The 12,375-nt window shown below is 45.3% G+C and overlaps 1 protein-coding gene across 1 annotated transcript in view; it reads right to left on the reverse strand.

Annotated features, from left to right (window-relative positions):
* The window catches only part of EPHX2 (epoxide hydrolase 2), a 128,664-nt gene extending 118,074 nt beyond the window's left edge, over positions 1 to 10,590 (reverse strand). Inside the window, exon 1 of the mRNA XM_043542032.1 lies at positions 10,546 to 10,590. The gene's annotated coding sequence lies outside the window, so the exon portion shown is untranslated. The remainder of the gene's footprint in view (positions 1 to 10,545) is intronic.
* Between the last annotated feature and the right edge of the window lie 1,785 nt (positions 10,591 to 12,375).

The raw sequence follows: 12,375 nt of genomic DNA on the forward strand, positions 1-12,375 counted from the left end.
CAGTTATTTAAAAAAATATATATATAAAATGTAATTGCTTTAAAAACTAATTTTGATAGTTTATAAATATTCTACTTTACATGGTTTTAATTTTATTTTTATTGCTTATTGTACAAAGTAGCTGACCAAGAGCAAACAGCATTATAAAATCTTTGCTGATGTCACATGATGTTACATCAGTAAGACCTGTTTGTAGAGAGGCTTTTCCAGTGCCATTTAAATTCGATAAATGTAAGTCACGATCATTACAAAGAGTTACCAAAAAGAAGTACAGTAAAAAATAAAATATTTCCTTACATCTAAGGCCTTATATTCCATCTCTTTCTTGCTGTTGATTTTGCTTTTATTATTCAAAAAAAAGACAGAAAATTCTATTCTGCCATCCCAGACATTGTTCTTACTCACTTAAAAGCAACAGAAGCTGTAACAAAAACATCTTGAGCAGATTTATACCCTAGCATTTAAAAAAAAAAAAAACCAGAAAACCCTGTTTATTTCCCATCTCTGCTTTAATTTGATGGAACTGCTGTAAACCCTGGAACCTGCCTGCTTTCCATAAAATTGGGACAGTATAACAAAGCCTGAGGGGCCCCATTTGTATTTTAGTAACACCAGTGTCAATCCAGAGCAGCCCCACTGAAGTCAGGGTAGATACTCTGGATTGACACTAGTAGATAACTGAGATTAGAATCTAACCTTAAACTGCAGTTGATAAAACAAATTCTTTGCTAGTGTAAATTAGCTGAGCTCTGTTGAAGTCAATGGATCACTGCCACTTTACAGTGGCAGAGAAATTTGGCCAAATGTATGAAATTGACCCAGTTTATGTAAGTTTCAGGCCACACCTGACTCTTGTAATGGAGAATCAAATCAAGCCAATGGGCGCAGGATCTGGCCTGTAAAACATCAGATATTCAACATGGAGCCAGCAGTTTAATCAGTTTCCAAAGGACCAGATCCTGCAGTCATCATCAGCCAGCCCTCAGGCAAAACGTCCTGTGAGTGTCTTGCGAATTTGAGAACAACCAACAAGGAGCTATCCACGCTTCTATTTGTTATGTCTTCCACCCACATGTCTGATTCTCAGCTGGGGTAAATCAGCATAGCTCCATCAAATAGGCCAGATCCAATTGGAGAATTGGTCTGCATTCAACAAGATGAAATTCAATAAAGATAAGTGCAAAATAGTTCACTTAGGAAGGAAAAGTCAAATGCACAATTACAAAACAAGGAGTAACTGGTTAGCGGGTCGTACTGCTGCAAAGGGTCTGGGGGTTATAGTGGATCACATCGAATAAGAGTCAACAATGTGATGCAGTTGCGAAAAAGTATAATATCCTTCTGGGGTGTATTAACAAGAGTGTTGTATGTAAGACGAAGGATGTCAATGTCACGCTCTGCTGGACACTGGCGAGGCCTCGGCTGGAGTACAGGGTCCAAGTCTGGGCACTGCACTATATGAATGATGGGCAAACTGGGGAGAGGCCAGAGGAGAGCAACAAAGACGATCAACGGTTTAGAAAAACCTGACCTATAAGGAAGGTTAAAAAAGCTGGGTCCGTTTAATCTTGAGAAAAGAAGCCTGAGGAGGGATCTGGTAACCGTCTTCACGTGTGTTAAGCTCTGTTGTAATATAAAGTTCACTTGTTCTCCGCAGCCACTGAAAGTAGGATGATAATTAATGGGCTTCACCTGCAGCTAGGGAGATTTACGTTCGCTATTAGGAAACACTTTCTTTACTCTAAGGTTAGCTAAGCTCTGGAACAGGCTTCCAAGGGACCTTGTGGAATCTTCATCACTGGAAGGCTTTAAGACCAGGTTGGACAGACAGCTGTCAGGGCTGGTCTGGGTTTACTTGGTCCTGCCTCAGTGCAGGGGGCTGGGTTTGATGGCTCCTCAAGGTCCCTTCCAATCTGACATTTCTACGGTTTCTATCCCCAGCTAGTATAAATCAGGACAGCTCCAATGATGTGGGATGCAATTCAGCAAAGGAAAATAGAGGCTGAATATCAAACTCAAAGAGAAAACTCCCTCAAAGAGAGATACTAGGCTGTGGAATCAATAATCCCGCAAACCAAATGGTGGAAGTTTGCAACATGGAAAGCCAGATTGCACAAAACCCTGGGGAAATACGCTGTAAGGAACAATTCTCTTGTCAGGGGAGCTGAACGGGACATGATTCTAATAGACTTCTTCCGTTTCTATTTCCTGTGATGTGAATGGCATCCAAATACACGTGCCTCTGTGACACACCGAAGCCACTTCACTGAGCCTATCATGCCCATCCACAGGAAACGCCGAGCTTAAAACATTAAATGGAACCGGTTGAAAAACTCTGACGGAACATTTTCCATCGGGAAAAAGCCGACTCCACAAAATCAAACCATTTCGTGGAAACGTATCCATTTCATCCCAATTTTGGATGAAAAACGATCGTGATGTTTCATTTTGCTGAGGTGGAGATGCTTTGTTGCCATGTTATTGTTTGGACCGTGATATTATGTGTCCAAACGAAGTGCGTCGACCTCATGGAAATGGTTCGCTAAAGGTAGTTTTGAAATTCTTCAGCAATTTCATTTCTTGGGAAGTTTCAACTTCCCCTTCTGACCCAGGGTGAAAGGAAATGTCAAACGGGGGGAATTTCCCACCAAATGGAAATTACAAGTTTCCACCAGCCCTGATATTAACCATTTTGGAAGCAAATTGCCTCGTCCCCCACACAAAGAAAATAAATCCTGACTCCTCTCTTCCGGAACCCTCCCAGACATTCTCCCGGGGGTCGAAGTCTGAGCTTGGCTACGCTGATGCAAATTCAGACTAACCCCATGGAAATCAATGGGGTTATTCCAGATTTAAACCAGTGTAATCCAGACCAGGGTCCAGCCCATTGCTTTGAAAAGTGGAACCGTTTGATTCATCTGAGCTCATGGGAAGAAGGCAGGCAGCTTAACTAGGACGGATTTGCCTGAGACCAGTCCCTGACAGGGGCCAGACCTCCCCATCAGAACCTTTGGCACTTCTCAGGGGTTCCTGTCCAAGCGACTTTCCCTGCACACCAAAACGAGAGCTGTCTCTTTGCCGCATCATCCAGAGAGACAGTTCTCTTGCACAGTCCCAGCAGCTCTTTCTATTCCATTGCCCTCTAGCACAGAGACAACAGCGAGATCTCTGCGCGAATGGTGTATTTTGCTGCAACACAGAAATAAATACTGTCGCCCAAAGCAACTTCCCCATCTGGAAAATATCCTGTGGGAGAGGGTGGGTAAAAATACTGGAGGATTGAGCCCTTGGCATTGATACAGCAGGGTGGCTGGAGGCAAGACTTCTGCTCTCACCACATGGGCACTCCTTGTGCCGAAGATGATTAGGGGTGGTAGGGGACAAGCAGCTGAACCCGAGGTCCCAGTGTGGTGCTGTGCCAAAGAGGGCTAGTGCGATCCTTGAATGTAGAAAACGGGAATGGCGAGTAGGTGATTTTAACCTCTGCGTATGGCATTCCTGAGCCCACTACTGGAATATTACGTGCAGCATTTTTAAATTTGATGATTATTATTATTATATTATTTGATAATATGAATGCCCATATAATGAATATTGATAGCTATATCCTGAATATAATTATACCCTCCCTGTTTACAGCATTAAGCATATTCTACAGACATTTTTACCTTGAAGATACATTTCTTTGCAGTAATTGTACCTACAAATTCCCTGAATCAACAGTTCACAGGGGAGGGAGGAAGGGGCCATGACCCCCAAGCTCGTTTATATAGCTGGGAAAGGAAGGGAGGGAGGGGGAGATAACACTTCTTTACACAAAGGGGATCCTTCAGACAGCCACATTCCTTATGCAGCTGCAACGCTTCTCTCTCCTTAACAAGCAGAAGGGAACTTTATAGCAGGATGGCGACTGACCTATCAAACCAAGAAAGTGTTTGCCATGCCTCACTCCCTATTACCACGTTAGCGGTTACCCAGGTCTTTACTTAACCCTTATATACCCCAGCACTCATAGAATCTCAGGGTTGGAAGGGACCTCAGGAGGTCATCTAGTCCAACCCCCTGCTCAAAGCAGGACCAATCCACAACTAAATCATCCCAGCCAGGGCTTTGTCAAGCCTGACCTTAAAAACTTCTATGGAAGGAGATTCTACCACCTCCCTAGGTAACACATTTCAGTGTTTCACCACCCTCCTAGTGAAAAAGTTTTTCTAATATCCAACCTAAACCTCCCCCACTGCAACTTGAGACCATTACTCCTTGTTCTGTCGTCTGCTACCACTGAGAACAGTCTAGATCCATCCTCTTTGAAACCCCCTTTCAGGTAGTTGAAAGCAGCTATCAAATCCCCCCTCATTCTTCTCTTCCGCAGACTAAACAATCCCAGTTTCTTCAGCCCCTCCTCATAAGTCATGTGTTCCAGTCCCCTAATCATTTTTGTTGCCCTCTGCTGGACTCTTTCCAATTTTTCCACATCCTTCTTGTAGCGTGGAGCCCAAAACTGAACACAGTACTCCAGATGAGGCCTCACCAATGTCGAATAGAGGGAAACGATCACGTCCCTCAATCTGCTGACAATGCCCCTACTTATACAACCCAAAATGCCATTAGCCTTCTTGGCAACAAGGGTACACTGTTGACGCATATCCAGCTTCTCGTCCACTGTAACCCCTAGGTCCTTTTCTGCAGAACTGCTGCCAAGCCATTCAGTCCCTAGTCTGTAGCGGTGCATGGGCTTCTTCCATCCTAAGTGCAGGACTCTGCACTTGTCCTTGTTGAACCTCATCAGATTTCTTTTGGCCCAATGCTCTAAATTTGTCTAGGTCCCTCTGTATCCTATCCCTACCCTCCAGCGTATCTATCACTCCTCCCAGTTTAGTGTCATCTGCAAACTTGCTGAGGGTGCAATCCACACCATCCTCCAGATCATTAATGAAGATATTGAACACAACCGGCCCCAGGACCGACCCTTGGGGCACTCCACTTGTTACCAGCTGCCAACTAGACATGGAGCTATTGATCACTACCTGTTGAGCTCAACAATCTAGCCAGCTTTCTATCCACCTTATCGTCCATTCATCCAGCCCATAAAACAGCAAGGAAAGTAACCAACGCCCGGGTGGGGTGTCAAACAACCACCAACAGCCATTGTCCAGCAAGGGAGTTATTATTCAATGACTCACCTGCATAAGGCCACACCAGGGGAATTGCTCAACCTTGCCTGGGGACTCAGCAATGCCCCTCAGACATGCCTGGTGTTAGGGGGCTTATTCCTTCACCCACTTTCTTCCCTGGTCATACTTGCATGAACAGAGAGCAACAATACCCAAAGTCCAAAGGTGCAAACAATTCGATGTTTATTGGGGTGAACTTCCAGCAAGCATGACTCCAGTTTCCTTCCTTGGTGTCCCCCTTCCCAGCTCTGACACCACAGAGCCTTACACCTGTGTCCCTGTTCCCATTTCCCCCTCCCCCCCCACCCCACCCTTCCTGATTGACTGCAGGCTATATAGTAAAACTTGAGTTCTGCTTACTATACCTTAACCAATCATTTTCCTGACATTTAACTAACCAATCCTAACATGATTATGTAACCAATTATATCCCACCACCTGAATTAGTTTACACCCAGCAAAATTAATTATACAGCAGACAGGAACAATCACAGAACCAGACAGAGATTATACAGACAAACAATAGCAAAGTGGGAACTATAATGACAAAACAATACAGAAGTGAGGATTTCACATCCCAGCTATTGATAAGTGAGTTCTTGCCAGACAAGATGCTATCAAACTAAGTTTCCTTTTACATCTTCTAGGCACTTCCCTTTCTCTGGAGGTGATGGGCACTAACAGGACAGGATTGTATCCTAACAGCCCAATAGCACCTTCTTTCAATGTGACTAGTTTAGAATGGGAGGAGGTGACCAGTCGCTTCCCAGCTTATGGCTGCCTCTGTTGCTTAGCCAAAGATCTTAGCCTAAGAACAGGGCCTCAGACTGTCACAGTAAGAGAAGGCCCTTACACCGGCAGACAGTGATTTTGATTCTTTCTTTTATACCTCTAACTAGCCAAGTGATAAGAATACACCTAAATTCTTAGGGTACAGGCCTTTACATCTATATCCTAACACCTGAACTTGTGTTCTCCAAGCACATGGACTAAGGGTAGAAAACACAACACACAGGCCGCATGCTCGGCCTTTCTCCTGCCCCCACCTACACTGCAAGCAACAAAGACACTCAGAAGACTGAAGACTCCAACAGAGGGGACTGGCCCAGGTTTAAGGGACAAACCTGTATATTAAGGACTGCAATATCCAGTGGGGTGAGAAAAACTGTTTAATGTAGATGTTGCCCAGTCTAATAGGATTGAGAGGTTAGACTGCGTGCTTATATTTCATTTTATTTTGGTAACTAACTCTGACCTTTTGCCTATCACTTAAAAAAAAAAAATCTATCTTTTGTAGTCAATACATTTGTTTTACTGTCTATCTTTACCAGTGAGTTTGCCTGAAGCGTTTGGCAAATCTGCTCAGGTTTACAAAGGCTGGTGTATGTCCCCTTTCCATTAATGAAGTGGTGAACCAATTAAAAAATGTGCATTGCTCATCTTGAGCAGTGCAGGACGGTATATTCCTGAGGTACAGTTCTGGGAGGATTTACCTGGTGCCTTTCTCTGTGTGATTCATGACTGGCTCTGGGAGCGTTCATGCAATTTAGCTGGGTGTGGGGGCTCCACATGCGTTGTGCTGAGTGATCACAGCACCTGGAGGGGTCACTAGCAAAGCATTGTGGGAGACCGCCCAGGCTGGAGAGAGTTAAGGGGCCACAGTGGTCCCACAGTCCCAGGCTGCACCCAGGGGGTCCTGTCACAACTGGGTCAGCCAGCGGTCTATCTAGCCCAGTTTCCTGTCTCTGACAGTGCTCAGTGCCAGATGCTTCAGAGGGAATGAACAGAACAGGGCAGTTATCAAGGGATCCATCCCCTGCTATCCAGTTCCAGGGGTCAGAGGTTTAGGAACACCCAGAGCATGAGGTTGCATCCCTGATCATCTTGGCTAATAGCCATTGATGGACATGTGACTGTTGCCCCTCCCCCCCCTTCGGTATGCCACCTGATGTACTGGGGTCCCACTGAGCCCACCCGTTCCACCAGCCTGGGTTCACTCACCCTGTCCTGCTGTGCCAGGCCCCCCAAGTCTCCTCTAGCACACACACAGGTAGGGCCACACTCACTGCGGAAAGACACTGACACGGAGATCAGCTCTGTGTGGGAAGACTCAGCTTGGGGAATGCCCAGCACTCAGGCGCACACCCCCCCCACCAGAGTGTAAACCCAACATTGCATTGTCTTGCGCTGCACAGAGATCTGTACAGCGTAAGCTCATGAAAATCACCCCCTCCCTCAATGTGGAGGAAGACATGCACAGCTTTTTGCCCCCCAATTATGAATTGCACAAACTGGTTTATAGAAAAAAAAATAAGTTTATTAACTACAAAGGATAGATTAAGTGATTATAAGGGATAGCAAACAGATCAAAGTAGATTACTGAGCAAACAAAGCAAACACAAACTAAGTTTAATACACTAAAGAAACTGGCTACAAGCCTGCATCTGAAGTGGGTTATTTACCCACAAAAGCTTATGCCCGAATAAATCTGTTCATCTTTAAGGTGCCACCAGACTCCTCATTGTTTTTGTGGCTACAAGTAGTAATTTCTCACCCTAAATTTTGTTTTAAGCAGGTTGCAGAGATTCTTGAAGACAAACTTCTTTTGCTTGCAGCTTAGAATTCCAGATATTCCCTTCACAGGCCAGACACCTTCTCGTGGGGGTCCAACTCTTTCCCAGTTCAGTCTTAGGTGTTTTTAGCAGTCATCTTGGGCAGGTATTCAGTGAAGAACCGACCCTGATTAACTCACTCCCCAGCCTTCAATAGGATTTACATATGGTGGGAATCCTTTGTTTCCCAGTTTGATCCCCTACTAGTGGAAAAATACAAGCAGTCCCAGATGGGATCCAGCACCAGGTGACATAATCACATGGCCATGCAGTGTCAAAGCAGCATCCCAGGAAGTGTCTCAGGAAGGTGGGAGATTAGCATCTTCAAAGAAAATTGTTCTCCCTAATGGCCCATCCAGACTGATTACATCTGGGGAATGCCCACCAGACAGAATGCAAACACAGTTGTAATTAGAAAAGGAGTACTCGTGGCACCTTAGAGACTACCTAATTTATTTGAACATAAGCTTTCATGAGCTACAGCTCACTTGCTTATGCTCAAATAAGTTTGTTAGTCTCGAAGGTGCCACAAGTCCTCATTTTCTTTTTGCGGCTACTCTGAAACAGTTGTAATGGTTACATAGTCAATATTCCTAACTTCAGATACAGAAATGATACTTGCATACAAATAGGACAATCTTAGTCAGTACATCATAACCTTTCCAATGATTCCTCACATGACCCATCTTGCATAAAACATACCTTAATTATGCCATATTCATATCATAACAATATCTGTATGAGGAATATGGGGCATAGGATCACAGGACCTATCCTCCATGACCTTATGTCATAAATATAAAGGGAAGGGTAACCACCTTTCTATATACAGTGCTATAAAATCCCTCCTGGCCAGAGGCAAAGTCCTTTCACCTGTAAAGGGTTAAGAAGCTCAGCTAACCTGGCTGGCTCCTGACCCAAAAGGCCAATAAGGGGACAAGATACTTTCAAATCTTGGGCAGGGGGAAGGCTTTTGTTTGTGCTCTTTGTTTACGGGGTTGTTCTCTCTTGGGACTGAGAGAGGCCAGACAGAAATCCATCTTCTCCAACCCATCCTAATCCAAGTCTCCAATATTGCAACCAGTATAGGTAAGCCAGGCAACACGGATTAGTTTATCTTTTGTTTTATGTGAATTTTCCCTGAGTTAAGAGGGAAGTTTATTCCTGTTTTCTGTAACTTCAAGGTTTTGCCCAGAGGGGGATCCTCTGTGTTTTGAATCTGAATACCCTGTCAAGTATTTTCCATCCTGATTTTACAGAGGTTAATTTTACCTTTTTTTTTTTTTAAATAAAATCCTTCTTTTAAAAACCTGACTGATTTTTCCATTATTCCAAGATCCAGGGGGTTGGGTCTTTGATGATTTTGTAACAAATTGGTTAGGATATTATTCTCAAGCCTCCCCAGGAAAGGGGGTGTGTAGGGCTTGGGGGGATATTTTGGGGGAAGACATCTCCAAGTGGTCTCTTTCCCTGTTCTTTGTTTAAAACACTTGGTAGTGGTAGCATACGGTTCAAGGCCAAGGCCAAGCTTGTACCTTGGGGAAGTTTTTAACCTAAAGTGGTAAGAATAAACTTAGGGGGTCTTTCATGCAGGTCCCCACATCTGTACCCTAGAGTTCAGAGTGGGGAAGGAACTCTGACACCTTATCTAGTTCTTTTTTTAACCCAGTTATGCTTCTGACCTTCACAACATCCCCTGGCAATGAGTTCCACAGGTTGACTGTGCATTGTGTGAAGTACTTCCTTTTGTTTGTTTTAAGCCTGATGCCTATTAATTTTGTTGGGTGACCCCTAGTTCTTGTGTTACGAGAAGGAGTAAATAATATTTCCCGGTTCATTTTCTCTACACCAATTGTGATTTTTATAGACCTCTATCATATCCCCCTTAGTCTTTTCTTTTCTAAGATGAACTGTCCCAGTCTTTATAATCCCTGCTCATATGGAAGCTGTTCCATACCCCTAATCATTTTTGTTGCCCTTCTCTGTACTTTTCCCAGTTCTAATAGACCTTTTTTTGAGGTGGAGCGGCCACATCTACACGCAGTATTTAAGGTGTGGATGTACCATGGATTGATATAGTGGCAACATGATCTTTTCTGTCTGATTATCTGTCCCTTTCTCAATGGTTCCCAACATTCTGTTCGCATTTTTGACTGCTGCTGCGTATTGAGTGCATGTTTTCAGAGAACTGTCCACAATGACTCCAAGATGTCTTTCTTGAATGAGAACAGCTAATTTAGACCCCATCATTTTATGGGTCTAGTTAGGATTATTTTTTTCCAATCTGCATTACTCTGCAATTATCAGCATTGAATTTTCACTGTTCCAGCTCTATGATTGGTCACCCAAATCATATGGTGTGGTTTCTGTTCCCTGATTGGACAATCATAACTTTGATAGTTTCCAGCATGCATCGGTGTTCACACAAAAAACACACGCTCATGAGTTTCATGGGGCATGTCTGCTGTGCACTGCTGGCTGAGAATGCTGCTGCAGGCACTCCTGGCCTCAGTTTCCTCCTCCCCAGGGCTTTCTGTCTTTCCCAGGGTTCACATGGCCCAGCCCTCCAGCTGAGTCATTGTGTTCAATCCCCTGTCAGGGTAACAAGACCAAACAAAAGTCCTACATCAACAAAAGATCCTTCTAACCTTTAGGGCTTCTCTTCAGCTTGATCTCTGGGCCTTACTCCCAGTCCCTTCTGGTTACTGTTCAGTCTCTCTCTGGCTCTGGCATAGAGCCCTGCCTCCCAACTTCCTTACCTGGAGCTTCCTCATGATCTCCTGCAGTCCCTTGCTCGTGGCCTCCACCTGGTCTCATGGGTGGGGGGGTCTTCCCTCAGACTGGAGTTCTCAGCTCTTTTGAATGAAATCGTTCAACTAATCAGAACCAGCGGGGCGTGGGTGTGTGGCTAATCCGGCACAGTTGAGCCTGAGCCCAGCTGCCCTTAAAGGGCCGGCCAGCCTGTGACAATGTGCAAACCTAAGTCTTCGTGCAAATACTGGTCCCCCTCCGGACACCGGGGTGAACGAAGCTTCGGCCGGGAGAATGTTCATGAACCAAGTGAAATTCACCCCGTGCAGAGGCCCCCCATGGGCTTGCGCTGGCCCCTCAGCACAAGGGTGAATTTCACCCACAGTCAGTAAAATGGGGCTGCAAATCTCACTGAATAGACTCAGCTGGCTTTATTCACACTCTCATCAGCAGGTCCTGCTTTGCAGTATTCACCCAGCTCTTTACTAACCCCACATTGAAAACCGGGCTGGGAGAGGTGGAGTGGAAAGAGAAAAGTACCCACAGTTTGACACCAATGAACCCTCTTCTCCTTTTCTTTTGATTTCTTCCATCCATTCCCTTCTCCCCCTTTGTGTTCCTCTCACCTGTTAGCTGTCTAACATGCTTACACTGTTTGTCCTAGCACAGGGGTGGGTCCTACTGGGGAAGGGTTAAGTGGGTTCTGCTGACTCACCAGTGCAAGTAGTTCCTTACTCCACTCCAGCTATGAGGGAGGTGGGAGTGGCTGGCCAGAGGCAGAGATGATCTAGGGTGTGGGCTGAGCAGTCTTCAGGGAGGAGGCCATGTCCAGAGGGGAGGCTGATTTCTCGGTTAATAAAGCCAACCCCAGGAAGGGTGTGAGCTTGGATTTTCTCTGGTGCATGTGGACTTTCTTTTTAAGGCCAGCTGAGGTAGCCACCTGTTCATACTGTCTTACTGTTGCATCATTTTTCATTTTCATGTGAGGCCCTTGCTGGTGTAAAACAGGAGCGGTGCAGTGGTAACAATAGTGAAATTGATGGTGTAAAACTGGAGAGAGTCAGGCAGTGGGGACTCCAGCCCTTAGCTAGGGGCTGTAACAAGTGCACCTTTTTTGTGTGTCTTTGGCCCAATTTCTGCCCCCTCTTTCGCCCATCCATGGGGTTGCTGACATAACTGAGGGCAGAATCTTGCCTTTGACCTGAGCCATTCTTTCTTTCCTTCATTCTGCTTTCTCTGACCCCTCCTGCTCTCTTCCATGTTTTTATCTTTTCATTCTTCCTCCATTTTCTCGACTGGGGTGAGGGGAGATTAGGGAAAGGGGAACAGAAGTGACCTTCATACAGCTCTCAGGGCCCCGGGACCCTCCTCCTAGCCCCCCGTCACATTCCCCATTCCAGCTGAGACGTGCCGGGTGCGGTTCTCTTTCACAGCCCTTGTGCTGTGCAAGGCGTTGCTCTAAGATGCATCAGCCTTGCAGAAACTGGAAGCCCCATAACAGGCACTGGTGCAAAACGAAAAGATCTCTGTTTAATGCACGGATTAGCAGGCTTCATTGATCAGCATTCCCCCTGCAGGGAGGGCGGCCAGGTTTCTTCTGGCTTGAAAGTTTGTCTCTTTCATCAACCCAAGTTGGTCCAATAAAAGATATTCCCTCCCCCGCCTTGTCTTGCTCATATCCTGGGACCCACACGGCTACAACACTCCGAAGGTTCAATTCCTGAATTCTTGTCTGAGATCATAACCCCGCTGGATAAAACTACAAATGCGATTGAAAGAGTCCAGCGGAGGGCAACAAAAATGATTAGGGGGCTGGAACACATGAGTTATGAGGAGAG

Source organism: Chelonia mydas, chromosome 3 (genome assembly GCF_015237465.2).
Source record: "Chelonia mydas isolate rCheMyd1 chromosome 3, rCheMyd1.pri.v2, whole genome shotgun sequence".
Lineage (NCBI taxonomy): Eukaryota > Metazoa > Chordata > Testudines > Cheloniidae > Chelonia > Chelonia mydas.